The sequence below is a fragment of the Leptidea sinapis genome, chromosome 28 (assembly GCF_905404315.1).
Source record: "Leptidea sinapis chromosome 28, ilLepSina1.1, whole genome shotgun sequence".
Classification (NCBI taxonomy): Eukaryota; Metazoa; Arthropoda; class Insecta; order Lepidoptera; family Pieridae; genus Leptidea; species Leptidea sinapis.
This window is the reverse complement of record NC_066292.1, coordinates 500,856-515,570: the sequence shown is the minus strand read 5'-3', so window position 1 is coordinate 515,570 and position 14,715 is coordinate 500,856. Positions and strand designations below refer to the sequence as shown.

The following is a 14,715-nucleotide window of genomic DNA, read 5'->3' as shown; positions in this document are numbered from 1 at the left end:
CTCCAAAAAGGGGATCGAATAATAATAGCCATGAGCATTTCATCTGTCTCATTCTCATAAATTTTATCATTGCCCAAAGCCATAAACAAACATAAAATTTTAATATCTTCATATAAAGCTAACGCGAGTCTGGGGAACAATCCTATGATTTATCGGTTGTTTTAAATTTCAGCCAGTATAGATGAAATATGAATTATTACCGTAGTTAAAGCTCTCAGGTCCAGTGTTTAGACAATCAATATTATATGCAATACCAGCACGCCGTGCCAAAGGTGTTCTTTCATTGCTTTGAATTTTAGCACAATGGCTTTCGTCGTTACATAACTTTACTTTATTCAATTTACATATTTTTATGAATTGCGCAAATCTAAAGATTTAATTGATCACGCAGATATATTTTAACAATTACTACATTTTTTATGACAATAAGGGACGAGATGAAGACGACGTTCAGCTGATGGTAATTGATACGCCTTGCCCATTAAAATGCAGTGCCGATCAGGATTCTTGAAAAAGACAAAAAATCTGAGCGGCACTACAATTGCGCTCGTTTCCTTGAGATAACACGTTAAGTCTCATTTGCCCAGTAATTTCACTAGCTACGGCGCCCTTCAGACCGAAATACAATAATGCTTACACATTACTGCTTCACGACAAAAATAAGTGCCGTTGTGGTATCCATAATCTAGCCGGCATCCTGTGCAACGGAGCCTCCCACAAATTAAACGAAAATATTATTACAATAAGTATTCTTAATATAACGAAATCTTCCTTCAGTGCTGAAACTCCTAATTTAACTAAGGAAAATAATACTACTAGGTACGAGATTAAAAGTAATATTATCTCACACTAAATTAACACAGTAAATTATTTTCATATAATTAGTTTTTCTGAAATGAAAGTTCATGTCTATTTATCTAAACTTCCCAAGTGTGTTTTTTTCTAATTTCACTGCTAATATATGAATCTGTTTCCAGCCATGTTTATGTTTTTATTAAGTGGTTTTCGAATCGTTATTCCTCCTCCCGTTGGAGGAGCACATCGGCTATGGACACACAAATCCTACAAAGCGACTCTACCACTCAAATTGTTTCTCCTTGGTGCCTTCGCCAGCGCTGGTCAGGGAATAATCTAAACTAATATTATAAACATGAAGAATTTGAATTTTGATTCTAGCTGTGGGAGCCAGTGGGAGGGAGTGTACCAGTGGGAGGCTCCTTTGCACAGGAGGCCAGCTAGATTATAGGTACCACAACAGCACCTATTTCTGTCGTGAAGCAGTAATGTGTAAACAAAACTGTGTTTCGGTCTGAAGGGCGCCGTAGCTAGTGAAATTACTGGGCAAATAAGACCTAACATCTTGCGTCTCAAGGTGACAAGCGTAATTGTAGTGCCGTTCAGAATCTTTGGGTTTTAAGGAATCATGAGCGACCCTGCATTGTAATAGGCGTATCAATTACCATCAGCTGAACATGCTGCTCGTCTCGTTCCCGGCTCGTCGCCTTGTTTTCAAAACAAAAAAAAACTGAGATCTAAGAGCGGTTCGTGCTATATATCAGCTTGGTTATAGACAGTCTCTCAAAGAATAATTTAAAGAAATAAATATTATGACTGTTCACTGTCAGTACATCTATGAAAATTTAATACTTTCACAAAAATCGTCACCTTTTGCTCTTAATAGTGATTTTCATTATTACAACACTAGAAATAAGGGATTGCTTGTAACTAATTCTAGTAGGCTTCATAAGATACATAATAATAGCTTTAAGGGTAAATTCCCAGCCACTATTCAGGCATTATCTATAAATAAATTAAAAAAAAATAAAAATGGCTCTGTCGTAAATCCTTTTACTCCACAGCTGAATATCTAAGTGTTCCGACAGCCTGGGACTAGATTATGATTATTTTATATCAATAGCAATGACAGTACAATAATGTATATTTTATTAAAAAGAGCGCCAAACATGAGAGCTCAGAGCGTCATTTGTTTCCGAAGCGGTAGTAGTATCTAGTATATTAGAAATTATATTAAAAGAATTCTAATGGAATCAAGTTTGAGAAAGATAAACGCCTTTATGCGTTTTTAGCTTTTTAACACAGAGATTCACATATCTACGTTTTTTCTCGTAGACCACTTACAAAATATCAACAATTCGATGAACCCCCTGCTGCTACATGTCTACCATATTTCGAAGACTCACCAAAACATGTGAAAATTAAATCTTTGTCAGTCAGTCAGCCGGCGCTTTCTTGTATTGAAAATCGAAAATGAAGAATTGACAAATACGAGCAACAGTCGCAGGCTATTAGTCTCTAAAGTTTGATGGATTCCATCTAAAAATATCACATCTACAATTTTACCTGAAAATAGTCCCTTTTTATGGAAAAGGAGGACAAACGAGCGTACGGGTCACCTGGTGTCAAGTGATAACCGCCGCCCACATTCTCTTGCAACACCAGAGGAATCACAGGAGTGTTGCCGGCCTTTAAGGAAGGTGTACGCGCTATCTTTTAAGGTACCCATGTCGTAGCGTCGTATCATCATATCTTTTGTGACTAAATGGTTGTCTCACCTTATAGTAGAAGAATATTTATTTATTTATTTATTGTTTCCCATACAACATACATGTATTAATAATTACAAAATAACGCTAGTACCTATAAGTAAACCATTATTAACATATACGTCAATTAAATGGAAACACCTATGATGGCGTGATATTTAACTTAAATCAATGTAGAGTTATATAAAACAATAAATAATTATATGTTACTATCACGACTTAGGCAAATGCATATAACTTGTTAACTAACATAAAATAAACATAAATCAAACAGAAATAGGTAGAATACTAGAGATCTAAGTATAGTAAGAATATGTATGGGTGATTCTTTAAAGAATCCATACTTCTCCAATCGGCCATAATCAAACATTCATGAAACGAATAAAATTAAAGTAATTCAGAACGAGCTTTTAATGCGTAAATCATAACGCAAAGTCAGTTCACAATTTTGGTAAATAAATATAAAAACAACGTTGCGATTTAATGAAAATTCCGATATTATTCCAAAGAAGGCCGAATTATGCATTCAAATTTTAATGAGCGTTATTGGCTGCTCCCGCGGTAACAGCTGTGTGAACAATTTAACTAAATAAGAAAATATATCAACGTTATTTGCGAGTCTATCACGCAGTTTTTAATATAAAATTCGTTAATGCATAAAATATGAACGCCACAAGAAATATTATTAATTTTGGAGCTTACTCTTTAAGAATTGATTTTTAGTTATAGCCCCCGGTTTGGAAATGTGACAAGGAAAATAAAATCGAGCGTTGAGTAAAAGTATAAGGTATAAAAAGATATAATAGGCATTTATTTTCTAAAAATTGATTCCTTTAGAATTCTTTTTTATGTCATTTCTAACACTACCGCCGCTTCGGAAACAAATGGCGTTCTGAGAGAGAAGCGGCGTAAGAAACTCTCCCAGCATTATTTGCGTTACAATACTAGTCACTTTGAGACAAGTTTATACTTTAAAATCCAATATTGTATAAGTTTATACTTTAAAATCCAATATGGCCAAAAAAAATCATATTTGCGACAATATCGGTATCAAAGTTACCAAATTGGAAGAGAATAAACTTTGGGATTATTATTAATCATCGTTAGATCGAAGGTGGACGAAGATTTATATATATATGTTTATGATACATATTTAAGTTTATGCAATTCTATATATATGAAGCGAAAAGGCGTTGGAAATTTTATTCCTCAGCAACCACAATAGGTAGAGGTATAAATAAATAAAAAAAATCAAAAAATTCTTCACTAGAACGTCAACTTCACTTCAAGGAAAATAAGAGAAAACTTTTACAGAATTCTTTGCTGCAATGGGTCCGCGACCATCGTGTTCATCACAAGTATAGTGATACGGAGGCCGATCCACAAAGCCAATCGTGGCCTGTTTTTTTCTCACATCGGATGGCTGATGCTCAAGAAGAAGGACCAGGTCCTAGCTCGAGGGAAACAAATGGACATGAGCGATATTACTGGCGATCCTATTCTCAGGTTTTATAACAAGTAAGTTGATACTTAACAAACGACTCTTTATCTTCTTCTCTCCTTCATTTTTTTATGGAAGAAGAGGACAAGCGATCGTACGGGTCACCTGATAATAAGTCATCACCGCCGCCCAAATTCTCTTGCGCAACACCAGAGGAATCACAGGAGCTTTGCCCGCTCTTTCGAAAAGTGTACACAATTTTTTTACGGTACCCATGTCGTTCTGGAAACACCGCACAAGGAAGTTCATTCACAGCTTGGGTGCAAGTGGAAGAAAGTTATCAGTTTCATTTCATTTTGCTGATAAACAATTGATTCAATAAATGAAAGAATATAATGACCATTAAAAATGGTTTATTTTATTTTGGCTTTCAAACTCGATAGGATAACCTACCATTTATTTTAATTATACCTACTAGAGGTTTTGCAGTAATTGTGTCACAAACATCGCAAACATCACCTGAGTAATTTTAATTGAATACTACTTATATCTCTTTACATCATAAACCAGGGTCGATAATTTTTGAAACCAAAAAAATAATAGTAGGATGAAACCCATTGGAATTGGAAGAAAATATAATAAAAATGAAAGAAAAAAAAAATATCGGGCGATCTGATGTCGGGAAGTGGAAAAGGAGGGATTTAAAGGTAAAACTAAAAATAAAGAACGTTATCTCGATTTCCGGCAAAACTGCAAGTCCTATGGAAAAAAGTAAAATGGCAAAGTTGTAAGTAATAAAATGATCTACAACTTTTGTTTTCACACTTTTTTAACATACAATTAAACAATAATAATGAAAAAAGTTATCCTTTTTACATTTATAAATAGATTTGATTTTTAACCGACTTAAAAAAAGGAGGAGGTTCTCAATTTGTCGGTATTTTTTTGTTATGTTTGTTACCTCAAAAGTTCCGATTTTGATAATTCTTTTTTATTTGAAAGCCGGTGCTTCCCATGTGGTCGAGTCCAAAAATTACAATAATCGTAATTAGAATTATGTTGTATAAAAATACGCAATTATTTTTATACTTTTTAGTGTATATTACTCGTATATCTATTGTTTTAGAATAGCGTTTTTGAACTCGGTTGTTTTAAGTTTTTTTTATATTTTTTGTTATATTCGCTTCCTTTTCCAATAGATTTAATTATATTTTTTTTTTCACTTTTTATCATTTTCAAAGGCTTCAACACTGGTCTATAATGTTCAAATTATTACTAACCTTCTTTGTATGATTACTAGTCTTCTCGAGCAAGATTATAAGCTTGTAATACATGTGTAATTATTCATTTATCATTTAAGTTCCTGTATCCCCTAGCTGGGGCAGAAGGTATACACAGTGCATCTCCATCGTGGTCCTGAGTATCTCTCAGGTCTGATTTCACTCCAGGTCTTTCCGATGTCTTTCGCTTCGTCAATTACAGTCCGTCACCAGGTCACGTTTGCGTTTTCCTTGAGGGTTCCAATCTAGGGCTTGCCGCGGTATATGGTTTTTTTTATGAAAATAAGGCACGAGACGAGCAGGACGTTCAGCTGGTGGTAATTGATACGCCCTGGCCATTACAATGCAGTGCCGCTCAGGATTTTTGAAAAACCCCAGTAATTTCACTAGCTACGGCGCCCTTCAGACCGAAACACAGTATTGTTTACACATTCTATTATTGTATTACTGCTTCACGGCAGAAAAAGGGGCCGTTGTGGTACCCATAATCTAGCTGGCATCCTGTGCAAAGGAGCCTCCCACTGCTAAAATTGTTGGGATCCCTCCGGTGTACCTAATTCTATTTATAATCAGGTTACTTGGAAACTTGTTGATAATTTATATTTCGTGCGCTAAATTATTAAGAATGTATATTTTCAAGCACTTTGCATATTTCAAGCTAATGTTATGCTTCGTGTTACCGACAACTATGTCGATGTTATTGTGGGGAGAGAATTGGCGATGTGCCATAGCGTGGCAATGTTTCCTGCGATTCTTGATAATGTTTCACTGTGAGCTAACAGTCAATAGACTCGCTCATGCATATGGATATAAGCCGTATAACAAGTGAGTTCATTTTAAATTATTATAGTATAATGAAAGGCCATCGGCCTTACAAATAAACTAGGTATAAAGTTGTACTTGAGAATAATCCAAGAATATGCAAGATTTTTACAAATAGACATTTTGCTTATGATTGATTTATTCGGACGTATAACTATTCCCGCGTTTATTTGCAAGACGGCTTAACATCCGGTAAACTTCAGAATTATATATATATATATATATATATATATATATATATATATATATATATATATATATATAGTATAGTCAACATATTTCATATTCTTCGTTTATAATCAGGTAAACCATATTTCACTATGAGATTATTAATTTGTTAAGTTGCTGTACAAGTTTTCAATATCTGGGGCGTTGCAAGCGTACGGAGCAATTTAATGTATACATAAATACATAGTAGACAGTCGTTCCGCAAGAAATTGGAAATTAAAACTTAAAATTAATCTGTTTGTTTACCGGCTATATATACACTGGCAGGCACGCTTTTTTAGAAAACGAAGCATGGTTTGAAGTAAACGAATTTAAGCCATGAAATTATGAATTCAAATTAAATGATCAATTTCTATAAATCTCTTACCTTCTTATTTAAATTTCATTGTGTGTCACACATTCCCACTCAGCACCTTAGGGAGAAAGGGATGGCTGAAAAACAGCATTGCATGGAAACATGAATGCATAATCCCATATCAGTCATGTGAAGTTGAGTCTTCTCCTTTTGCCTTTTTTTCCATCGCCTTTAATGTTATGGCAATAAAACACAATATGCCATGGCACTAAAGAATTAATTTATTTTATTTATTAAAATTATTTCAGAAACATTGTGCCCAGCGAGAATCGCTTCGTAGCAACAGTTACTCTAGGCGAGGGCTGGCACAATTACCATCACATGTTCCCATTCGATTACAAAGCGGCTGAGCATTTTGACCCTTTTAACTGGTGCACATACTTCATAAATTTCTTCAGAAGTATTGGGTGGGCTCATGACTTCCGTGAAGCAACTCCTGAGATGATAAATGCGACAGCGAAGAGATTAGGCGATGGCACACCAGTTCATAACCCAGTGGATATTACCAATTCAGATTAATGATTTGTTTTTGATTTTATTTATAAGAGAATTTAAACTTAAATAATTATGATAGCTAGTATTACGTAGTTTTATTTTGATGTGTATTTGAAAATATAGTGATAATATACATAGTTTGAGTTTTATTTGAGAAGATATCATGTATTTTCTATAATTTTAAATAAACATGTACTCTCTCGTTTCACAAATGACTATTATACTAATTCTTATTGGTTTTATGGAATATCAGTCATTTTGATGATAATATCAATTTAAATAATCGCGCGTATTAAATCGACGACCGTGAAAAACATAATGTTGGGCATTTCCGGTTGCCAATTGTGGTTTTTCTCATTATTTCCATTCCACCAAATGATACATTCTGCATATTCAAGTTTTGATTATTTTTTATAACATATGACCATTCTGGAGGTACCGCTTACGTTACTCTACCCAAAAATGGTGGATATATATTATGGTAAAAAACATAAATATACACTCTATTAGATAACCTTCCCCTTTTGTGAAGTTGGTTTATGACCGCCTATACTCAATTTCTATTAAGGTGATTTTTTGTTTAACCTAAAAACCAGATTATAAAATTAATTTCTATCTGTTGCTTTTCCGGCTTATATCTGAAACGGCATAGCCGAATAAACTGGCAGGCAGGCGACTGTCATTGTAGAAAACGAATTATAGTTTGAAGAAACTAATGTTGAAGTGTCGCGAAATTTGTCCCCAGCAGTCAATGATATTATGATATTATAAGAAGTATTGCCCTGTACTTTCCCCGGGGCGTAAAAAGAATAGGGGAGTCCCAGGCCCATGGGTGTCGTAAGAGGTGACTAAGGGCTTTTTAGAAGTGGTAGAGTCACGCTGCCGTCTTATGACGTCAGCACAATCGGGCCAGACTCGTCCGGGTTAATTACCACACTCGCACAGAATACCAGCGTAAAGTAGCGGCTTAGTGCCGCTATGTTTTGCACAGGTTAGTGTCGAGGACCGGAGGCCATCCCTTCCCCCCCCCCCACAAATTATGAGAGCGGTCCGTAAAAAGATATTACCCCAGGAGGGTACCGGCTCTACCAGAGCCGGAGAATCCCTCCCCGAGCACTCTCGCTCGGGCTGCCCTTCGTATTCTGGGGTGGGCACAGAACCGCGCATGACCGAGGACAAACGAGGCAGTAACACCACGGCACCCCGCTCCACGCTCAACGTGGACTTTTGCAATATCAGGGGAATTCACTCCAATTTAATCGCCGTCCACCACCACCTTGAGACGGCGCAGCCGGCCTTGTGTTTCCTAACTGAGACGCAGATATCTCGACCTAGCGATACGTCATATTTAACGTACCCCGCGTACAAAATTGAGCACAACTTTTGGCCTCATGCCGGGGTATGTGTGTACGTTAGGGAGGATATCTGCTGTCGGCGTCTCGGCTATTTTGAGGGTAGGGACCTGTCTACTCTCTGGCTCCGCGTAGATTTAGACGACCGCGTTCGTATCTATGCGTGTGTCTACAGGTCCCATAGTGGTTACGCAGAAACCGATCATCTCATGGGCTGCGTTCAAGCGGCAATTGACGTCGTGCTTGCACAGATCCCCTCCGCTGAAATCGTAGTCTTGGGTGATTTCAACGGGCACAATGCCGAATGGCTTGGATCACGTACCACAGACTACGCGGGGCGATCTGTGCATAATTTTGCATTGGCGTATGGTCTGTCCCAATTGGTTGAGTCGCCAACGCGGCTCCCGGATGTGGATAGCCACATGCCGTCCTTATTAGATCTACTGCTGACCACACATCCCGATGGTTACCAGGTCTTTGTCGACGCCCCTCTCGGAACGTCCGACCATTGCCTGGTCAGGAGTGTAGTGCCTATCCGACGCCAACGTCTCAGACCACCCGCGACCCGCCGCGTTTGGCACTACAAGTCAGCAGATTGGGATAGGATGCGTTCCTTTTTTGCATCCTACTCTTGGGGCAAGGTTTGTTTCCCTTCGGATGATCCTAGTGCCTGCGCCATTGCAGATGTGATACTGCAGGGCATGGATATTTTTATACCAAGCTCTGTAGTACCGATCGGTGGCAGATCACAGCCCTGGTTCGATGCTTCAGTTAAAGCAGCATCTGACTGCAAAAAACAGGCGTATCGAACTTGGGTTGCGGCGCTGGGCACAAAGGATTCGAACTGCAAAGTTCTTAAGAGGAAATATAACCGTGCCTCCAGATTTTTTAAGCGGCAAATCGCCCGTGCGAAGTCTAAGCACGTCGTCAAAATCGGCGAGCAGCTTTCCAGTTACCCGACCGGAACACGCAAGTTCTGGTCGTTGTCGAAAGCTGCTCTTGGTAACTTCAACCATCCGTCCATGCCGCCGTTGCACATGAGGAATGACACCCTGGCCCATACGGCAAAAGAGAAAGCCGAGCTCCTGTGCGCTCTTTTCGCCTCCAACTCGACTCTTGACGACAACGGAAAAACGCCGCCGACCATCCCGCGGTGTCAGAGCTCTATGCCTGAAGTACAGTTCAGACAGAAAACTGTTAGGCGAGCTCTGTTTTCGTTGGACGTCAGGAAGTCGAGCAGGCCGGATGGCATTTCTCCAATCGTGCTTAGAACGTGTGCCCCTGAGTTGACGCCGGTGCTAAAGCGTTTATTCCGGCACTCTTATTCCAAAGGCGTAGTCCCTGACTCATGGAAGTCAGCCCTTGTCCATCCGATCCAAAAAAAAGGAGACAGTTCGGATCCGGCGAACTACAGGCCTATTGCTATCAGCTCCCTGCTCTCCAAAATCATGGAGAGCATAATTAGCCACCAGCTTTTAGTACACCTAGAGGGTCACCAGTTGATCAACGACCGACTGTACGGCTTTCGCCATGGACGGTCGGCAGGTGATCTTCTGGTATACCTAACACATAGAAGGGTGGCGGCTATTGAAAGCAAGGGGGAAGGCCTGGTAGTTAGCCTGGATATAGCGAAGGCCTTTGATCGTGTATGGCACAAGGCGCTCCTCTCAAAACTTCCATCATTTGGGCTTCCCGAGAGCTTGTGCAAGTGGACCTCCAGCTTCCTCACTGGGCGTAGCATACAGGTCGTTGTCGACGGATATTGCTCGAACCCGAAGCCCGTGAATGCTGGAGTGCCCCAAGGCTGTGTGCTATATCCTACGCTGTTTCTTCTGCATATCAATGATATGTTGGACACCTCCAACATGCATTGCTATGCAGATGACAGCACTGGTGATGCCGTATACACGGGCCATGCAGGTCTCTCTCGGGAAATCGTCGACCAGTGCCGGGAGAAACTTGTGTCTTCTATCGAGTCCTCTCTCGAGAAGGTCCCGGGATGGGGTAAATTGAACCTTGTCCAATTTAACCCCCAGAAGACTCAAGTTTGCGCGTTTACCTCTAAAAAAACCCCATTTGTCGTATCACCGCTCTTCGAGAACACTTCTCTTAAAGCCGCGCCTAGTATCGGAATACTGGGTCTCGAAATCTCGAGCGATTGCCAATTCCGTGGCCATCTGGAGGGCAAAGCCAAATTGGCTTCGAAGAAGCTGGGTGTCATCAATAGAGCACGGCAATACTTCAAGCCGGCCCACATTCTAGCGCTCTACAAAGTGCAGGTCCGGCCTCACATGGAGTATTGCTGTCATCTCTGGTCTGGTGCACCCCAGTATCTGCTCGATCCATTTGACCGCGTGCAACGTAGAGCAGCTCGAATTGTCGGGGACTCAGTGCTCTGTGAACGGCTGGATCACTTGGCGTTGCGTAGAGACTTCGCTTCATTGTGTGTCTTGTACCGCATTTATCACGGGCAGTGTCCCGAAGAGCTGTTTAACCTGATTCCTGCCGCCGAATTTCACCATCGCACGACACGCCACAAGTTAGGATATCATCCCCACCATCTGGATGTGTGGCGGTCCTCCACAGTGCGGTTTACAAGAAGCTTTCTCCCTCGTACTACAAAGCTGTGGAATGAGCTTCCTTGTGCGGTGTTTCCGGGACGATACGACATGGGTACCTTCAAAAAAAGCGCGTACACCTTCCTTAAAGGCCGGCAACGCTCTTGTGATTCCTCTGGTGTTGCAAGAGAATGTGGGCGGCGGTGATCACTTAACACCAGGTGACCCGTACGCTCGTTTGTCCTCCTATTCTATAAAAAAAAAAAATGGTTGCCAACGCTGGTGCTCAGGAATGTATTGATACGGAACTGGTTATTAACCGCGTCACTTTGTACTGCAGTAGGCAGCGGTATGCGTAGAAATAGAAGTCACCACAACACAGAAAACTATAACACTCAATAAGATTTCTATTTTATTATTATATCAAAGAAATGTCAGCACTACATAAAAAACTATAACGTTAAGACTTAATAAAAACCTACTAATACTATTATTATATACAAAAGTAAAATATTGTTTGACGAACACGTCTTTGTCACATCGAGTTCGGCGGATCGGATATGTAGACAGTGAATGCTATTTGTTTACGTAGGAGTTTTTTCAGTAACACTGTCCCTTTCAGTATATCCGTTGCTAATATATGTATAAATAATTAATATCATCAATGTGGCTATATATCATAATCAACATTCATACCCGGGCACCAGACGACTGGGACACATACAAACAGGCCCAATACCGTTTCAAGAGGCGCATCCGCGAAAGGAAGAGAGAAAGCTGGAGACGCTTCTGCACTAACATTGAATCCACAATCCAAGCGGCTAAAGTAAAAAACATCCTTTCACGTGACCCGGAGCGAAATCTAGGTTGCTTGAAAAAATCTGACGGCACATACACCTAATCTGACACCGAAACCTGTGAACTACTCCTGCAAACTCACTTTCCTGGATGCCGCATCACCAACAACCAGACGTGGGAGGAGGAGGCGTCGCAGAGCAACACACCGGATCAAACGGATTGGACCACAGCTCACAGGGTGGTAGACAAAGACAAGGTAATGTGGGCAATTAACAGGTTTCTTCCATTTAAATCAGGAGCCCTGGACGGGATCTTCCCAGGGCTACTAAAATGGAGCGGTATGGGGCCGCTAGCAGTACATCTAACTGCTATCTACAGGGCATGCCTGGCCTACAAATACATACCGCTCCAGTGGAATGAGGTAAAAGTGGTATTTATCCCTAAGCCCGGCAAAAGTGACTATACTAACCCCAAATCGGACAGGCCAATCAGTCTCACATCATTTTTGTTGAAGACTCTAGAGAGACTCTGCGATAGGGATATTAGGGAAAATGCTCTCATACAAAAATCACTTCATGCCAACCAACACGCCTTTATTCAGGGCAGATCAACCGAATCCGCACTTTATTGTGTAACATCTCTTGTAATGAAAGGATTATCACGTAAACAATCAACCTTAGGTGCTTTTATTGATATCGAAGGCGCTTTCGACAAAACCTCTTTTCTAGCATAGGCCGAGCGCTAGCCGATCATAAAGTAGATCCTACAATTGCCGGGTGGATAGACAGCATGTTAACAACAGGCATAGGGCGATACGATTCACTGTGAACACCAGTACTAGATGTGTGGTAGCAACAGGCTGCCCACAAGGAGGGGTACTCTCGCCACTGCTCTGGAACCTTGTGGTGGATGAGCTCATCACAAGGCTAAACAAAAAGAAACTGTACACGGTGGGCTATGCTGACGACCTCGCCATTCTAATAACAGAACCAGTTGAGAGCGTCTTATGTAGCCTCATGAGATCTGCTTTTAAGGTTCTTGAAGAATGGTGCGCGCAACTCAAACTTACAGCTAATCCGTCAAAGACGGAGCTTATACTATTCACAAACAAACACAGCCTTGGTAATCTTACATTAGCTGTTCAACACCGACCTAACCCTTACTAAAGAAGTTAAATGCCTAGGGGTCATACTGGATAGTAAGTTGCTTTGGAATAAATACCTTGAACACAAGCTGGAAAAAGCGTGCATCATCTGCGGGCAGTGAAGAAGACTCATAGGCAAAACCTGGGGTCTAGCTCCAAAGATAAGCAGATGGCTCTACACAGCAGTCATCAGACCAATTATCTCCTACGGAGCAATAGCTTGGTGGCCCAGGACAGAGCTTGTGACAGTACTAACCAAGCTGCAGCGTTTCCAGCGGCTGGCTTACACAGCCATAACAGGATGCATGCGCACCACGCCTACTTCCGCCCTTGAAACTATTCTAGGGCTAACACCACTCGACATACACTTTCAACAAGAAGCGACAATGGCGAGTCTACGTCTAAAGCTGTTGGGTGTATGGAAGAATGAAGACTGCCTAACAGATAATCTCTGGAATAAGGTAACAAAGGACTATCCACTCTGTGAGGCACCATGCGACAAGATACCTAAAACACATGCTTTTCATAAGAACTATCACATATACATATAGCTATGTGAGAAATATGCTGACCGGTCAGGTGTAAATGAAATAAGAATTTACACAGCCGGCTCGAAAATGGCTACTGGAACACACAGCTCCATCTTCCAATGTTAGTGCGTAGCCATCAAGGAAGTCGCCAGCGCAATATTAAGAAGAAAAGTACATGGCCACAGAATCAGAATTCTTTCTGGCAGTATGGCGGTACTAATAGCGCTGAAGGACAGCTGAACCTACAACTCAGCACTAAAACACGAGTGTCACCAAACCCTGGAACAAGTTGCCTGTTATAACCGGGTAACTCTGCAATGGATCAAGGGACATAGCGGTTCGTTGGGAAATGATGCAGCGGATGAGCTTGCAAGGCGGGCATCGGCAAATCTAGTGACTGGTCCATTGCCACTTCTGCCACTGCCCTTCAGCCAAATGCGCTCATGGATACGCTCTCTCACCAACGACCAACACAACACCCGATGGATAAATGTCTCAAGCTGTAGACAGTCGAAGGAGGCGATACCCGCACTGTCGCCCAAACTGACACGTAGACTTATCAGTCTCAACAGACATGACTAACGGGTCACACATCACTAAACAAACACCTTTTCACAATCGGCGTAACGGACAGTCCTAAGTGCAGAGGCTGTCTGGCCGAAGACGAAACGGTCGCTTACGTAATCCTGGAATGTGCAAGGTTTTTGCCCGGTGGCCAACCAACGGACAAAAACCTTAACCAATACGAGGTCGCTCCAGGAAGTCTGCGAACACCCCAGGAATGTTCTGAACTTCTGGAAAGAGCTAGGCTGGTTGGAGTAACTGGCCATTACTGCCCGCAAAATGGACCCATGCTAGTGGTCTCATTGCGGAAACAGGAGCCCCTATACCATACCATAATCAATATTCAATTATTTTTTTATAAAATCAATGACACATTATCTACCTAATTTCAATGCAGTTTTACTACTTTATAGCTTTTACTACATGAACTCACGAATGATTCGTAATTTAGGCATAAATCACGGTATACGGTAAAAAATCATATCTGATGAATTAACTGTATTTTTTGTATACAAATACGAAGCAATTAGCAAATTAGAGTTTTCTCTTTTTTGCTTGCGATAGTTGCATTTACTATCCTTCTT

At 40.7% G+C, this 14,715-nt stretch overlaps 1 pseudogene; it reads left to right on the top strand.

The window, feature by feature from the left end:
* The first annotated feature begins 979 nt into the window (after window positions 1–979).
* Window positions 980–7,209, top strand: LOC126973050 (acyl-CoA Delta(11) desaturase-like; annotated as a pseudogene).
* The last annotated feature ends 7,506 nt before the right edge of the window (window positions 7,210–14,715 follow it).